This window comes from Ambystoma mexicanum, chromosome 10, assembly GCF_040938575.1.
Source record: "Ambystoma mexicanum isolate Mex_15411 chromosome 10, UKY_AmexF1_1, whole genome shotgun sequence".
Classification (NCBI taxonomy): domain Eukaryota; kingdom Metazoa; phylum Chordata; class Amphibia; order Caudata; family Ambystomatidae; genus Ambystoma; species Ambystoma mexicanum.
The window spans coordinates 56,810,751-56,828,076 of record NC_090932.1 but is presented as its reverse complement, the minus strand read 5'-3'; the positions used below and the strand labels follow the sequence as shown (position 1 = coordinate 56,828,076).

At 45.0% G+C, this 17,326-nt stretch overlaps 1 protein-coding gene across 11 annotated transcripts in view; it reads right to left on the bottom strand.

The window, feature by feature from the left end:
• PCYT1A (phosphate cytidylyltransferase 1A, choline) overlaps window positions 1–17,326 on the bottom strand; it is a 333,268-nt gene that overhangs the window by 177,337 nt on the left and 138,605 nt on the right. The window lies entirely within an intron of this gene.

Here is a 17,326-nt window from a genome sequence, read left to right as displayed (position 1 = left end):
CTTCAGAAGATCAGATGACCATCAAGTAGGGGCGTATTGAAATAGTTTACTCTGCTTTATCACAATGGAACTTTGTCTATTCCTGTGAAGACAATGGGCCCGGATCAGGCATGAACCATCCACGAACTCCACACACCCCTGGGACACAATCGAATTCTCATTTGCCTGCCTTCCTTCGGCCATTAACTCAGACAGGGACGTCATTTGGGGGTCGCAACGGCAACCCCTGAGCTTTCCCTTGCTACCCCTAAAAAAAAAAAAAAAACGTTTTTTTATAATAATTATTTTTTTTTTGTACACATTGAAGCTCCTGGTCTGTGGCCAGTGCCATGTGATTCTTTGTTTCTGGAGTGGCTGGAATTTATGTTGAGGCATCTTAAAAAAAGACAGGGGGTTCCACAAGTGTAACACTTTGAGCAGTGACCCTAAATAAGAAAGAATAGGAATAACAATTTGTCTTTGTGGAATCCTATACAATAATTGATAGACTAATTAAAGGGGTGAAAGGCCATTTTTCTATCGCTTCCCATGAGGTCATTTTGTAGTGGGATCAAATTACATCACTGGCTGTGATGCCTTCAGTGGTCAAGCGTCATGTGATGTCACTGATGCTACCCCAGGCATTTTGGTGAAATGACGTCCCTGAACTCGGAGCAGTCAGATAACACCCATTATGGCCCGCCTCGCACTTGGGAAGACTGTGCGGCCTCCAAAACTACTTGCAAGGCTACTGTGGGGGGCCGTCAATAGGGAGGCACGACACTGATGCGCCCGATATTTTATTTTTGTTGAAAATGCAAACCCCCAGCTGATAGCGGATTGCTATAAACGTTCTATGGGATAATGTAGGGAGGAAAAAGTTGCAAGGTAGGTGATTATATTTTGCCTGCACCCCTAAAACTCCTCCACCATATTCTAGGATGGGTATTATTTACTATTATAAACTCCAATCCTACAATATTTGTGGAAAGTGCTTCATTTTCTTGGGGGTGCACATTTGGGGAAAGGTCACCCTGTGGCGACCTCTTTCTCAGCGACTTCTTCATTGGATACCCTCTAAACGATGGCCACAGGGCATGGAAGGGAACAGATTGGCATGGGCTGGAATAGAAGAAAGTTGAAGGGCTTATATTTTCTGTTTTACACTTCTAGTAACCATGAAGTCACTGGCCTCCCATTACGGCCCTCCGAAGCCGTGATTATGGCTATAGTAATCATGATGTCACTTCCATCTCTGCTTAGAACCCTGGCATTTGCTTACACACCTCCCAACACACTTGAAAAGACCAGTCTTGCAAGTAACTAGTAAGAGAGAAGATTTGGTACCTCTGACTGCAACATAGAGTCCTGGCAAAGCTCCAGATACTATTTTTAAGGTATAGTATTTTACTACCTACTTTTTAAAGTTGAAATTAAAGAGATTTTTTTAAGGGAGTAAAGAAGTAATTTCCGATTCCCAATGGTGGTATTTTTTAAGGAAAGTAAATTATTTCTTTGTATTTTTTTTTTGGTTTAGAAATAATAAACCTTAACAAAATGAGTACAATTAATACAAATACAGAACATATAAAACATGATACATACAATCCTGTCATACATTGTTATTAAAAGAAAAATTAAAAGAAAACAAAAAAGAAAAAACAGTTTAGTTTGAGCAAAATCTTTAGAAAGATCTTAAAGCTATAAATCCTAACCCTTTATACATTTTCTATGCATCCTCCGACAACCTTCGAGTAGTACAAATGGGAAAAACAGTCTAGCTCCAAGAACAGTTTTCGATTTTATGAACCAGAAATCACTAAAGTGTCGGACTGTGGCCATAGTAGCCTAATGATAATTCCATGTCAAATTCACTTATTAAAGCATAGAAACTAATCAGCCATTTAGATCACTAACCCAAGTCCCTTTTGACATTTGTCATATAACTAGGTATATTAATACTGATTTCTCTTAAAAGAAAATACCTCCAAAAACGATAGGACATTTAGATTCAACTTACTTCATACAGTCGGTTTTCACATCATACAGAATACTTCGACTATTTCAACTTTCCATCTATTTGAAATTGTACACTAGTTATATGTTAGATCTAATACCTACAAATAAAAACAGGCTTAGAACCATATGATTAAGGCATTTAATTTGCTGAAACTGACGTCTTTTTGTCAAATACATTGACTAGCCCAGAATCTCCATCTAGGAATTTAACAAAGGCCAATTTTAATGCTATTGATTTCCCATGAAGCATATTCCACCATACATCATCAATATAGACACATGCCGTGTTATAGACAAACTTGCCAAATGCACTCGCACGTTGAGATTTTAAACCATCGCATTCCAGCAACAGGTGCTTCAATGTTTCAGTTATTAAATTATTATTATGACAAAAGCGACATGGAATGTGTTTCGCCTTTTCCCCTGCACAAATTTGTAAGATTTCACAGGTAAGACAGACATTAAAGAAGAATTTCAAATAAACATTACGCCAATTGTGATCAGGGAATTTGATAAGGTAAGAGTCTGGATTGCCCATAAGTTTCCCCATGAGGGACTAGATGGTAATGAATCCTAGAAGCACACACATTATTCCCATCCAATCTTTGTAATACAAAAACCGCTTTACTCTGTCAGGATTGGATATTAGAGTTTTATGTGTTAGTCCAATACTTTCAAGGGCTTTAAGGCAGCATATCTGAAGTAACCATTTTGATATTGAACAGCCCATTCTTGGGTTGTTGCCCAATTTGGCAAAGGCAGTTTTCATGAGCCACAAGAAGATTTCTGTATAGGGCCATCCTGCTCTATTAAACCATCCCTGGCACTTGGGTCTATCTGTACCCATACAGCCCCCCCTATTCCTTCCTGCACTTATCAGACATACCCTGTCTGCTGCCTTAAACCTAGCGCTTGCAAATTGCTGGCTGCACTGCCACTGTTTTTTGCCTTTATAATTTATTGTTATTTATCGGTTTCTTCTCTGCTTCGCACTTTCCACTTTTCCCCCTTCCATGCACTTTTCCCATCCCTCTCTCCCATACACTTGCGCGTTCTCAATGTCACTGGGCCTAGCAAGATCGCTGTTTTGTTCTCCTCTGTTCCCCTCCCTTGCCTTGTCGCGCTCTGAAACACTTGTGTATGAGAGCGATATAAATAAAATATCAATATCATACAGTCTAATGACAGAAGTCCCAAATCAAAGCGTACAGCATTTAGAGGAACACATTTCAGGAGATGATAAATCACCATAACACCATATTTTAGATTCAAGCTTATACAAAAGTTGTGGAGAATAAAAAGGTAAGATCTCAAAACCAAAAATTAGTTTTGATACCACTTTTAGCTTATAGAATTTCAGGAGTGGGATTCAGGAATATTTGCAATATTTTTGCGCCAGCTTTTTCATCTGGCATTTCAAATTGACAGTTCTGTCTAGGAAATAGTTCCAATACAAATTATTTTTACAGGAGCTAAATACAGGAAAACCCAAGTAGCACATTGATCTTATTTTTATAAGAATAGGATCGTTTAAGGTTAAACTAAAACAAGGGATTTTTGTCTGGTTCGGGAGACAGATGAAGACTGATTTATTTTTGTTTTTGATTAGGCCGTTTTTCTTAACATACACAGAAAGAACAGCGAGTTTGCGCTGAAGGCCGATGGGAGTACCATCAACCAACAGAAAGACGTCTGCATAAGCACACCATCTTATTCTATTCCCCTCATCATTAGGAGAAATCAGGGAAGCAATTTCAGGGGGCTCACCCACATCCGACAAATTAAAACGAGTCGGAGCAAATTGGCACCTTGCCTGAGTCCATTAGATTTATTTATGGTGCGGGATCAATTGCTTTCCATATTTAAGCGTATCTGAATGACTGAACCCTCATGTAGATAGATAAGAATTGCTAAGATTCCCAGAGGCATCCCAAGGTAAAGAAGCTTTGACCATAATATTATTCCGTCTACCTTATCGAAGGCAAGTGAGAGATCGATAGCAGCCATAAAGATAGGACTAGCTGATTTCTTACAAGCTTTTTCAAGCAATAAGGTAAACAGGAGACCCCCAATTTCTGTTCCCATCCCTTTACGGAAATCAAACTGTCGATCAGATAAAATGCTATTCAGTGTAGCCCATTCAACTATGTGTTTCAGGGCAAGTCCTGCAAAGATTTTTCGAATCTGCGTCCATAATTGCTATCGGCCGATAATTTGATGGTAACCGCCTATCCACTTTTTTGTATATAGGAATGATATAAGAAACTTTCCAGGAGACTGGGATAGTACTGTTTGTTTTAATGGCAGAATATAAAAGAAAGAGGGCTTTCGCCCAAACCTTTGGACTTGCTTTTGGGGTGACATTTGCCAAACCGTTAGGCCCCGCTGCCCTGGAAAAGCTGGGGGCTTTGATCCGATTTTCAATAAGCGTGATCGACAAAGTACACTCCCATGGGTGATTTCTAAGGGACCTCAAGTCTTCGGTATTTGCGAATTTACCTGCATACAAACAGGTAAAATAGGTAACCCAGGTATCCTCCTGAACACAGATTGATTGTAAAGCTACCTGTGAGGATTCCAAATGGTTTAGTAGGTTCCAAAATTGATGGCCAGAGGTCTCTCTCAAAGCAGTCATCATGGCTTCATTATCCGCCAGGAGCATGAAAGCCTTATGGTTCTTTAACCAATTTTTCATTACCTGTTTGATTGCTCGGATTCTATTCGCTTTTATCTCATGGTCCATTAAATATGTTAGTATCCCTCTAATACACAGGTTAAATTTATTTCCTTTTGTCTCACCAATGGATCGAAGCCATGTATTCTTAGAGATCAGTGTGGCGTACTTTTGGTGGATTTGATGGAGTGTTCAAGCAAAGATTTTAAATAGCCCAGAAAAAGAGTGACAGAAAACAATTATTGCCTTTTGGACCAGGTGAGGTTCATGAAGAAAAAAAAGCATTTAACATTTCCCTCATGCCATTTAATACGATTGCATGCACAGTTTATTAGGAATCCTAATTTTTCAATAATTAATGGAGTGGGGTGCCCATGCCAGGTTCACCTCCATAAATCTATGGTCATTTAGTTTTGAGTCTACCAAAACAAATTTCACACATGCATCAAAAAGCATCTTGGACAAAAAGATGTGATGAATACTTGCTTTTGCTTGTCGATTCGACCATGTATACTCATTTATAGAGGAGTTAAATGAGGCATTCACATGAAATAAACTCAAAACTTTCGAAAAGATTGCACCAAAACTGGCTTTGGACCAATTTCCGAGAAGATCTGTAAGGGACACCCTCGAGCATCTGACTTTTTTACAGTGTTTCGTGTGGAAATTGAGCCCATATTTTTCTTAAGACCAAGACCATATTTAATCTGAGTTCAGGTCACCCGCAACTATAATATGTAGAGCTCTATACTTAAGTAACATGGTCGTCATACAAATGTTCAGTCTGGCTATAACATCAAGGAAAGTAAATTTTAACGCTTCAACATTTGAAGAATTATCATTCGTAATCCATGCTGCTTTGCATCCAATATGCACCACATGGAAATGAAAAGATGCATTTTTACATTAAGGCAGTATGTGTAGGGCTGACCAATCAAGATGTATTGTGTACTGGCCAAAGGTGCAAAATGGAGGTAATGTAACCAAATAGCTCTGCTGAAGCCTTAGAGAGCTGAAGCTCTGTGAAGAAGAGCTCCAACGGGTGGATTTAGAGAGACATCTGTGCAGTGATGGCAGTTCCAAATGGTCCGTGGCTCATATGTAAAAGGAACACAGATCAGTGAAGCCTTTTCCAATAGGAGTTACAAATTGTCAGATGCAGGTGCGAGTGGGAAGGATAGAGGCACATACGCACCATCAGAGCTGGTGCTCTAATTTGATTATCAATCTATTTCACTGGTGAGAGAGGATTCTATTAAGCTTTGGCTAGTGTGAAGAATGCTGCAAATCCCTCACTGAAACCCTGCCTAAAGTCTCCTCCCAGAGGGCCAGGGGAAGGCAGACGCTTCCTGATCCCAACCCTGGGGGTGGTGTACTGCAGCAGGATCACCTGGGTGGAGACAAGAACCAGAGAAGTGAGGAGATTCCGTGAGATGAGACACATTATTTCTCTTAACACTGTGCCAAGAGGTTATGATTTATTTATGGTCTCTCAACCTCCTATTAAACCTAAGGTAGCAAACCCTAAAGTTGTAACAACATGTACTATACTAAAAGAAACTCTTCTTGGTATCCAGCATTAAAATGCACTCCTCACTTCCAAGGGTATACTACACAGGATTGCAGAAGTGTGGTCTTCTCTAAACCATCTTCTTCTAAACAAGTTAAAAACCCGCAGCTTCCCCACCACCCCCCGCTGCTAAAATCACTAAGGGAATTAAATCTACCCTTAAAATTAATCAAGTACTAGAAAAACCTAATTTTGGGGAAATAAACTACATGTCCCTGAACCCTAGAGGAACGGAGACGAAGAAGAGGACTGAAGAGGCGTGTAGATGTAGAAGTCAGGCAATTAAGCTTAATAGCCAATTCAAGAGTCAGGCAATTGAGGCCGAGTGCTTACACCTGAAGCCAGTTATCAAACCTGTGGGGCATAAAAGGCTGCAGCAGGAGAGGAAGGAGAAGATGGAGCAGGAGTTGGAAGGATGGCAGTAGTAGTAGTAGTACAGGAGCACAAGGCTGGCATTTCAAGAGTAAGTGTGAACACAGAAAGGAAGCTGGAACGTGGAGAAAGATTTCACCTGCAAGTTCTGAGCAGGTCCTGCTGTGTTCTCAAAACCTGTATTGCAGAGGCTGCACAGAGGAAGACGGGCTGGAAGTGAAGTTTTCCTCATTAAGTTGAGTTGCTGTGATTGCAGAGCCGTGACCATGCAGCAACCCAAGTCTAGAGGCAGAAGGCAAGCCGAAGATTTTGGAAGCGAGAGATGCCCTCAATGAAGAAGGCCGGACCGGAGGCACCCGTGCTGCGGAAGGGTGCGGGTCCCAAGTGAGTCCTCCCCTCTTCCCTCCCAGGGCCCCTGCAATGCATTGGCCACACACTCCGCCACTAAAACTCAGGACATCCTGAACACCATAGTTACTCACCCGCCCAATCCATCCCTGACTCCCTTGGTCCCTCACTCTACCTCTCCTCATTCGCCCCTGTCACACCAGAAGAAGTTACCAGAGTTGTCTGCCCCATGAAGGTCTAGTCAAAACAGGTCTCCCCTTGGTCCTCCAGAACAATCAAAGACAACATTGGCTTTCTTGCCCCTGCACTCAGTGATTTTTGCAACCACTCTTTAGCCACTGGATCTTTCCCCACCTCCCTTAAGTACTCGCTTTTGTGCCCCCTCTTGAAAAAACCTTCAGCAGACCCTACCTGTCCAGCCAACTACCGCCCTATTTCTATCACCCCCGTCCTTGGGAAACTGCTGGAGAAGCTGGCCTTTCCTCAACTCATCTCGCACACGGAACTTGCTGGTGGTCTCCACGACCATCAATCTGGATTCTGAGCATCCAGAGGCACGGAAAAAAATCTTCTGAACACCCGTGAAAAACTGCTTGCATCTCTGGAGTCCAACTCCCCAGCTGTCTCCTCTGGTCAACCATTCCATCCTCATACAAAGGCTCCATGATACCCTTGTATCTCGGAACGGGTACTGGACTGGCTGACGTCCTTCCTAACTGACCGCTCTTCCCAAGTCATCCTGGGCACCTTCTCCTCTCCTACTTCGTTCTCCATCTGTTGTGTCCCCCAGGGCTCTAACCTCTCCCCTTTGCTCTAACACCTACCTTGCTCAGCTGGCACTCAACTCCTCCACCACCTTACAGTGTTAGGCAGACGACACACCTCTTTTTCAAACTTCCTGCTGACTCTTTAGCTCCTTCCATCCTCCGATTGCCTATCGGCCATCCAATTCCGGTGCACTTCCCAAGATCTCTGCCTCAATGCCAGCAAAACTGTGATCCTTCCTATTGGGACCCTTCTCCCTCCTTCTTCCCCTCAATCTGGCCTCCCTCTATGGGCTCTCCCGTGTGCCTTCACCTGAAGCCAGAAACCTTGGAGTCATATTCGACTCCTCCCTCTCACTCAGGATATTGCCAAGCCGTCCCACTTTCAACTCTTCCTTCTCAAAGGAATTCTCCCTTTTCTCACTTTCCCCCAGAAGCTCAATGTTACCCGAGCCCTGGTTCTCTCTAGGCTTGACTATTGCAATAGCCTCCACCTTAATCTACCTTCTCCCATCCTGCGACCCCCCTACAGCTAATCCAGAATAGTGTTGCGAGCCTTATCCTTGGCATTAAGCCCAGGGACAGGATTTATCCTACCCTAAGAAACCTTCAATGTCTTCCGGTTGCTGCGTAGATTAAATTAAAATCCCTCTGCATCATCCACAAGGTCGTCTGGGAACTGGGACCACACCATTTGCAACTCTTTTACTAAATACCCTCCTTCTAGACCTCTACATTCCTCTGGCACCAACTCTGTGTGTAAAGCGTTTCGCTAAACAGAGGGCATGAGGCCGATCGCTTTCCTCAGCAGGCTCCCTCCTATGGAACAGCCTCCCTCTGCCTCGGAGTCTTGTGCAGAACTTTCTCAAATTCCAGAAGCTCCTCAAGACTTTCCTCCTTACTTCCTCCTTACCTTCTACCCTCCTCTGCTAAATTCACAGTTGCTGTGATTGGTGTCCACAGCCCTTATGAATCCTCGGGGTCCTTGCAACACCCAATCAGCCCAGCTTCCGCCTAACTTTCAACACTTAGTTGAACTGCCACTCTAAAACTTGAGGAGAACCATCTCCGGTTCCGGAAGCACCTCAAAACCTTCCTCTTTGCTTCAGCCTTCTCCTCCCCTCTCCCCTGTTGATTCTACTATCCCTCGGCACCATGCACCTGGCCACCCTCTGTCCTCTGGGCCCAGGTACCTGCTCATCTTGCCACCCCTCACGCACTGCCTCCAGGCACCCCCTGCACTGGGGTATGCATCTGTACCCATACAGCCCTCCCCTTTTCTTCCTGTACTTTCAGACCTACACGGCCTGCTGCCAAAAACCCAGCACTTGCCACTTGCTGGCTGCACTCCCATTGTTTGTTGCCTTTTTATTTATTATCTTATTATTAGTTTTCCTTCCCGCTCTGGACTCTCCTTTTGTTCCCCCCTCCATGCACTTCTCCCCCTTCTCCCTCTACCCTGAAATTGCACGTTCTCAATGTCACTGGGCCTAGTAAGATCGTTGTTTTTGTTCTCCCCTGTTCCCTTTCCCTGCCTGGTCGCGCTCTGAAACACTTGTGTATGAGCGCGATAAAACATAAAAAAAATCAATCAAACTTGCCCCAGCACCCTCCGTCTTGGAGGCTCACACCTTTTCCATCCACGGCGGCTAAGGTCGTTTAGCACTTACCATATCATGTTCTTCATCTGTTTCTCACCCACGAGCACAGACACCCCAGCACCTACCCCTCTCCCCTCCCCTCTTCCTTGTTGGACTTGCACATTCTGAAAACTCACTAGGCACAGTAGGCCCACTCCCATGTTCCTTCCCTGTTGCCCTGTGGGTGCTTTGAAACAGAATTGACTTACTGACTTACTGTATAAAGCTCCTAACAAGAGAACAATAAATAAATAAATAAAATAAATAAAAGCAGAAGAGGTCGAAGAAGTCAGGAGTGCGAAGTAACCCGCAACCGCAGTGCCCCCGAGGCCGGTGAGTGAAGCTTGGCACTCAGATACACTTAAGCCATGCCGGTAACTGTAACCAGCTCCAAAACCTGCATAGTGTTGAAAGCAAGCAGAAGTTGTTAGTTACTTTTAAGTACTGTGTTAACAATGAAAATGTAACATGCAGGTCTATTCTGAAAGCCGGACCCATTGCGTGGAAAGTACATACCTTTTTATTCATTGTTAAACACTTGTTCTTATTATCGGAGTGGTCACATACCTTCAACTGTGGAAGAGAAATGCTGCTTTCCATTCCAAAAAACAGAGATACTATTTTACAAGTGTTACTAGTGAAACCAGCACAAAGTAAGCTTGCATGTTACCAGTCAGAAGTTGTTTCTTTAAACAGGAATGCAATTCCATTCAAGTCTAAGTCGAAAATCTATCTTAAAGAGTGGTCACATGTGCCTTATTATGGTTTCACTTTGAAGACTACACCTTAAAGATGTCTGAATTGACATGGTTTATTTAATAAAGTGGCTAGACGGAAGCAAACAGGCAATACCCTAGTCACGAGGCTAACCCGGTTTCCAGTGAAGCAAGTACTGTTTAAACCTCTCCACTTGAAAGGGGAAGTTGTCGATAGTTCAGTAACCTTAAGTCTAAGTGTGGCATTGTTACCTGAAGTCGGATGAGTAGTACTACAGCTTCTGGGTGACTACTTGGACAGAAGGGATTTGAATAAGTCTGGGGAATGGGAACTTGGTGCTTGGAAAGAATTTTGGGGAAATAACCTGTAATGCTGAAGACTACTGAAGTCGAGAGGAAGTCAGTCTTCTGGCCAGAGGCAGGTTATCCGTGGTGGCAGTCAGACAAACAGAAGAGGCAAAGAGGCTGCCCTTTTCGTGGAGTACAGAAAGGAAGAGTGCCTTGCCTACCTCTAGAGGTCAAAGTGTCTTGTCATTGCATACCCAACAATCCTAAATTACTTAGCAGTGGGAATTACATTTGGTGGCAGACAGACAGACTAAAGAGGTGGCGAGGTTGCCCCCTTTGGAAGTCCCTGAAGGGAAGAGTGCCTTGCCTACCTGTAGAGGTCAAGGTGTCTTATCATGAATGCCTAATCATTCTGAAGTACAAGACTGAAGCAGAAGTACCTGAACTGTGATGGTGTATAACATTGTCAGTGGATGTCCCAGTGAAGTGGTTTGGAGTAGTAGCAGGCTGTGAGATAACAGTGACTGTTCTCATAGTAACAACAGCAGAAGGGTGGTCGTTAAAAGGGAAGAAACAATCCAAAGAGAAGCATCCTGACAATTATACTGAATGTACCGCAGGGGTATTAACTAGTTGTAGATGAAGAAAATCTATTCTTTGAACTGTGTTAATAAACAACATTGAAGAGAAGATATCCAAGAACACCACTGGTGCTATTTTCTTGGCAGGAATTGGAGGGGGATCATTTCAACCAAAACCAGACAATTGTTACCATGGATTTTTGTTCGATTAACTTTTGTTTGAATTGGAACTGACAAGAACTGGTTCAACACTTTTCTTTTGAACATTTTGAAGTCGACTTTAAAACCCTGGGGAAGGGATTATCCCAGGACAGGTGAAGGTCATACAGATATCATTCAAGTCTCATTTAATATTTTATGTTGTGTAGGGGAGGAGTGGTCCAAAAGACCCCCCCGTTGCCTACATCTCCACCCCGGGTGAGGGCCATGGCTCATCGGGCGTCCCCTCCTACCACCAGGGCCCAGGTGGTGGATGGCTCACCTGCTGAAGACATTGCCTGCACGCATTAAATTTAGCTAGGCCCCAGAAACCATTGTGTCTACTAAACATGGTGTGAGCTTAGCGCACTGTAGCGCGGCCCCCACCCTCTGAGAGTTTCAGTTATCCCTGTCGCCGCAGCACCCTGGCAGATCCGCTGTGAGCCCGTTCCCACGAACAAGACGGACATGAGCTAGCATAAGAAACTAACGTTGTAACAGTTCACCTTCCGCAGAGTATCATCGCTCCCAGCATGACCCGGCCAGCAGGCCTGAGCGATGAAAATAACGGTAAAATGGTCATCAGATGGCAGAACATCTCTACATATTAATGCCAAGACCACTGGCATGCTTTTCTCTACAAAATCTCTTATATTACAAAAACCTGTAAAGTGTATAAACATAGAAAGCATGCTTCCATGATATAAGCAATGGTAAGCCCACACCACTGCAGTTGGGTACTGATAATGAAGGAGCGTTCTAGGGATCTATTTGTTACGCGTATCACTGGGGAACTTACACTTCATGGTTTTGCGCCATAACCAAACTAATGCTGCTAGAGTACACGAAAAGACAAATGTAACCATATAGAGGGCTCATGTGAAGGATGCGCAAGAATGCACTTGTCATGTGTGTATGTCCAAGCTCCATATGTGCCACCACCATCACGTACGGTGGCGGGTCATTTTCTATGTACTCCACCAACCTTAAATACTACCTCACTTACTGCAAATGTATATGCATAGAACTAATTACTGTAATTGATAAAACATAGTGTACAAATAAGGTGCTCAGGCTGGATATAATCAAGACACACCCAGCAAAGTTGAAATGCATGTTTTAAAGTGATTCGAATAAGTAGTACAGAATGTTCAAATGTTTATCATGTTTTTACCTAAAGTCGGCAACATACGAGGAAGATACCTTTTGTGAATATGTGCAAGGCCATTTCCCCTCCCACCCTGCGAAGACTGCCAAACATGAGAACAGAGGCCCGCGCCGCGCTGCTCTACCTCCCCCAACCAGACTGGAGCCGCTTCAAAGATTTGTAGCCCCCTCTGCAGCATCCAAGGCCACGGCCCGCCACCTGCATTATTTACAGCACAGCAGTAAACCTCTGCCTGAACACACACTTCCAAAGGCGCCCCCTCGTAAACCCCACAACCCACCGGATCATCTTAGACTTATGGCCCTATGCAATCAGGACACCTAACACTTTGACAACACACAGCGGTACATCCATAACAACTTCTAACAAGGCAGGAAGACCTGTACCGCCCGTCCCAGGCCCTGAAGCTTAGCCCCTCGACCTGTGGCCCCGGTCAACAGGACATTGGTAACCATGTCCTGACGTATTACCACCAGACCCCTCACAAGGTGCATTCCTCCTGTGTTGCATTAACCTGTAGAATAACCTATTGGAAGATTTACTAAAGAAGATAATATTGTAATGACTGAATGACTGCGGTGTGCATGGCCTAGGGCAAATAAGTCAGGAAAAGACATTCATCTCTGACACTGGCCGCGATGGCACAACAACACCGCCCGGATGAACTCAGCCAACCTGCCAGGCCCAGCCCAACCCACGAGGCTGACCAGTGACGTCTTCCAGCCAAAGCCAACCACATCGCAGCAGCACCTATAGTTAGTCGTCGCCACCCAATCCCGTTGAACTTGTGCCCCCTATAGTGTGTAGGTTCTTATGACGTTTTTTGTAAATATATACGCCTGTCTTTGCGATTGTCGGACGGAGCGCTCTCGGAGTTTTGCAGAGTTCTTTGCATGCCCTATTCTGATTGATAAACTCCCATTTAAGCTCACCCGCACTCTGTCTTGGCTTTATTCCCGATTTGGGAGAGTCCTTTATTGTCTCTCATTGCGGGGAGGATCGTGCTGGTTGGGGACGCTTGCCTTCAGTGGTGACCCCGAAAGCGTGATCATTATTATTATTATTCTTTCCCGACATAACATTACCGTCCCCTTTTGGCACGAGAATCTCCGGTCGAAAAGGGATACGCACGGTGAGCCGGCTCCGGGAGGCTGCCCGCCAACGGCGACCGGTACACTAAGAAGTGCGCACTCAATAGAGAAAGGGTACGGGATCCCGGTTGAAAAATCCCCTTCGAGTACCGCTCGCCGGAGCCGGGGCTGACTGTTGAGCTGACGGCAACACTGCCTGGACGGACCCAGTTTCGGAGACTATCGGTTCAAGACGGGCACGTGAGTATTGAGTGCGAGCGATTGTAAAGGGAGTAGGGAAAGAAGTGTAGGACAGGTAACGAAGAGGGGGTACGTAGATCTAAGGATCATCCTAAAATTTCCTTGCATATGGCCATTAGGATTAAGAGGTGAATAAGGGATAAAAGTGACGGGAACCTAGCTCCGAAAGGGGGTGGAAGGCGGCGCCACATAGTGCTATCTTGACTAGTACTGGGAATATATGAAGAAGTGGAATATAAGATAAAAGTGTTCAGCAAAAGGGGGCACTGAGAATATATTAGTGACCGCTACTACTTCTTTCTTTTCTTTTCTTTAGGGGTAGGGGAGAATAAAAAGTGAGATTAGCACAAACTTAGGGAGAAAGTAAGAGAGAAAGAGTCCTACTAGAAGGGGGGAGAGCAGGCCAATATATATATATATATATATGCGCATCCATATATCCAAATAAGACGGACAGGGACAGCCGGCTAGGGAGGAAAGGGAGGGCAGCTTGAATTGTGAATTGAGTGTTACCAAGAGGTGTGTGCACCTCGTATGTGTCAGAAGACAATTTGATGTTGTGAATGTGTAAAACGGTTATAAATGTATAGTAGTTAAATGGTCATGGTAAGTGTGACCGGATAAAACTTTTTGAAGACAAAAAATGATACAGTGAAGTGAGTGGGTACCTTTTTGATTTCCGGGTTGATATTGTCAAAATAAATGGTAGGTTGCTCTTGTATGTGCCCCCCAAAGAGAATAGAATAGAAACTGTGTACAGCCAGTTTTGTATTGTGCAGGCAGGGGGGAGGAGCACAAAGGAGCCCAATATTGAATGTGAAGTAGAAAACGAAAAATACTATTGATAATACATCTACATTGTAGTTGCAGACACGCAGAGACACACAAGTACTAGGAGGGCACAGAGATGGGGGCTGAAACACCCTTATCACATATTTGTAAGAATCTACCAGGGTACGCGGAGCGGATTAAGAAATATCACGATCAATGGATAACAGAGCTGAAGGGAGAGGGGTTGCCCCAGATATGGCCAGAGGGAGGGTCCTTTGATAAAAGTGTTCTGGATATGGTGGCCACATGTATTTGTTTGAAATACAAGGGGAAGCCTAAGGCACCAGCAGTAAACCCTGACCTACCATCCACCACAGATAACCCAATGATACAGAAAGTTGCTAAAGAAGTGTCAAAAGTAGAGCCACCAACCGAGGTAATAAGTTTGTACCCGATACTGAACAAACCTGTGCCCGCAGAGGGGTACAGTGACCCCGCTTATGTGCCTCCCCCGACCACTACTACACCCCACCGACCAACGGCACCCCCGCCATATGAAAGCACAAGGGAGCGAGCCCAGACAAGTACACACAGGGTGGACATAGAGAAGCTAACAGATGATTTACAATCAAGGCTCTCAATAGCAAAAGATGAACTCTCAAGGATAAGAGACATATGTGAACAAACAGCATTTAATGCTGCAAGATCAGGGCGCACGTCCAGAGCGCCGAGTGAGAATAGAACACTTGAAGACGGGTGGAAAAAAGGTGAGATACTGTTCAGAATTGAGGAAGAACCAACGCGAATAATTGAAGTAGGGGCACGAGAAGGAGGTATCGATAATGAAGAGAGGCATGTAGGGGACAGAGAGGAACTACTATGTGATATAAGGGACGATGTAGAAGAAAGCGATAGGTTGAGCATGGCAATGGGAGGGGGAAGTGAAGGAGTGGATGGTACATGTTCACTGAGAACACTGGATGATGAGTGGACAGGACGATTAAGAAACAGGGTGGGGAAAACGGCAGCACTGGGAACATCAGCAGCCAAAACAGGTGCAGATGCAACAACAAAAGGAAGGCTACAGCTCCCATTGATACATAGGGGAGGAGGGAGGCCGAATTATATCCCATGGGCTCAGATGGATAAAGCCAATTTATTAAAACTATTGCCCCCGTTATCAGGAGGGGCAAGTAAGTGGATATACGCCTTTGAGAAACATACTGCCGGGGTACCGCTAGCTATAGGAGATGTGAAGAGCTTACTCGTATCAGCAGTGGGCGATCAGGCTGAGAGAGTATGGGTTAAGGCCGGTTTCCCGGGAGTAACATTAGACTGTGACCGCCATGATGGGGCCTCCTTTAACACAGTGCATGCCAGGGTGTGGGATGCCTTACGCGAAACATTCCCAGATACGCCAGACTTACAGTCAGTGATGCAGTGTACAATGAATGACGGGGAGGAGGCTATGGATTACATTTTCCGGGTCCAAGAGATGTGGAGAGCAGAAACGGGCACGCCCTGGTATCAATCAACATCTTTATTTTACTTCATTATAAAAAGAGGGCTCCCAAAGGAAGTGCAAGAGGCACTCGACAATATAGCAGGTATTGAAGCAAAGGGATGGCCTGAGATTCAGAGCATAATAGTACACCATTGTAAGCGAATAAAGGAAAGGGAGAAGGAGGTGGCGCAGAAAAGATTGGCAGACGAAGCGAAGTTAGTACAGACAAAGTTGGTGAAGGTTGCAGCAGCAGTAGCCGCGCTCCCACACAGCAGGGAGGGAGATGATGAGGAGGAGGGGCTAATAGCACTACAAGGAAGGGTGGCAACTAATTGGGCGGGAACAGGACAGCGGCAGTGGAATGAGCAGGAGCAAGGCGGAGGTCCGCAGTGGCAAGAGTGGACCCCTCGAGGGGGACGAGGTGGGTACAGGGGCCGAAGGGGAGGTGGATCGGGGTACGGGGGAATGGGAGGAAATGGATGGCAAGGTCCTAGAGGTGCACAAGGAAGTTGTTGGAACTGCGGGAGATGGGGGCATTACTCTAGAGAGTGCAGAAGCAGACCCAACAACGGGTTCCAAGAGGTAGAACAATATGGCCATCCCCACCCGGGGAGCCCATATGGTCTCCCAATGGGACAACAACAACTGAGAAACCCAGGCCAAGGTAATGCTGGCCAGCAACAGGGACCCCAGTATAGAACACAGAACCACCCACAAAACAATGACAGTATGCAATCCACGCCAGGCAACCCTTTCGCGACAACAGCAAACGGGGCCCCCGCACCAGCACCTTACAACGGCATGTCAGTGGTTTCAGGAAGTGTCTTTAATGGGGGGGGCGATGAGACACCCCGCATAGGACAGCACACAGAGAACACTTGCGTGTCCAGTTCTATCTACCACCTACAATGCTGCAGAGGAATCATTGGTAGGGGCGCAGATAGGAGACAAGCAGTTCATATTCATGGTTGATTCGGGAGCGGAGAAATCATGTATCAGAGAGGGCCGGTTCCCGTTATCTAACCGGAAGTTAGAGACGCAGGGGTTCTCTGGGGCTGTAATTGAAGTTCCTTACACAGAAGCTTTGGATGTAACAGTGGGGGGTAAAACTGTGAAGGCACCCTTACTGTATTACGAACATTCCCCAATAAATTTGTTAGGGAGGGATCTCCTGAGTAAACTTAACATGACCATATCATTTACCGAGAGAGGAATAGTGTGTTCTACACCCGGGATATGCCCCTTGCGTGCGATGTTGGTAGTGCAAGCCTACACAACCACACAGGAAATACGAGGGCTGCCACAAAATGAGGAAATGTTTATTGAAGGGCTAAAGACTTTGGCCCTCATAATTCCAGAGCTAAGAAGAATGGACTGGAGGATTCCAGCGTAGTTCCTCTTCC